The sequence below is a fragment of the Meriones unguiculatus genome, chromosome 1 (genome assembly GCF_030254825.1).
Source record: "Meriones unguiculatus strain TT.TT164.6M chromosome 1, Bangor_MerUng_6.1, whole genome shotgun sequence".
Classification (NCBI taxonomy): Eukaryota; Metazoa; Chordata; class Mammalia; order Rodentia; family Muridae; genus Meriones; species Meriones unguiculatus.
In genome coordinates, this window is record NC_083349.1 from 92,497,447 (window position 1) to 92,498,662 (window position 1,216).

Here is a 1,216-nt window from a genome sequence, read left to right on the forward strand (position 1 = left end):
TTACACCCATGAGAATGGCCAAGATCAAAAACTCAAGTGACAACACATGCTGGAGAGGTTGTGGAGAAAGGGGAACCCTTCTCCACTGCTGGTGGGAATGTAAACTTGTACAACCACTCTGGAAATCAATCTGGCACTTTCTCAGACAACTAGGAATAGCGCTTCCTCAAGATCCAGCCATACCACTCCTGGACATATATCCAAAAGAGGCTCAAGTACACAAAAAGGACATTTGCTCAACCATGTTTTAGCAGCTTTATTTGTAATAGCCAGAAGCTGGAAACAACCCAGATGCCCCTCAACTGAAGAATGGATGCAGAAATTGTGGTACATCTACACAATGGAATATTACTCAGCAATGAAAAATAAGGAAATCATGAAATTTGCAGGTAAATGGTGGGATCTGGAAAGGATCATCCTGAGTGAGTTGTCCCAGAAGCAAAAAGACACACATGGTATATACTCACTCATATAGACATACAACATAGGACAAACCCACTAAAACCTGTGCATCTAAAGAAACTAAGCAAGAGAGAGGACCCTAAAATGTCCAATCCCCATCCGGAAAGGCAAAGAGGATGGACATCAGAAGAAGAAGAAGAAAACAGGAAACAACCTAGGAACCTACCACAGAGGGCCTCTGAAAGCCTCTGCCCTACAGACTATCAATGCAGATGCTGAGCCTGATGGGCAACTGTTGGGCAGAGTGAAGGGAATTTTATGTAAGAAGTGGGAAATAGTAAGAGCTGGAGAGGACAGGGTCTCCACAAGGAGAGCAACAGAACCAGAAAATTTGAACACAGGGAACTTCCCAGAGACTCATACTCCAACCAAGGACTATTCATAGAGATAACCCAGAACCCCTGCACAGATGTAGCCCAGGGCAGAAAAAAAAAATTCTTTCTCATTCTTGAACTGATGTTACTGAATACTTGGACATTTTCCTAAATTAGTTTTGTTACTACAGTTTAATATAATTCTATTACGGTCAGAGAACATATTACATGTGACATAAAACCTTTTAATTCTAAGATGACATCCTACCAATGAAAATTACTGTGCAAAATTCTCCCTTTTGGCACATATTTTAGTCTTTTTTTAAGATGTTCTATTTGTTTGGGGTTTTATGTAAATTAATTATAGTCTGCTGTTTAGTGTCATTCATTTGTTTTGGCATGTATATGTGTGTAGGGTATGCATGCATGTATGTGTATGA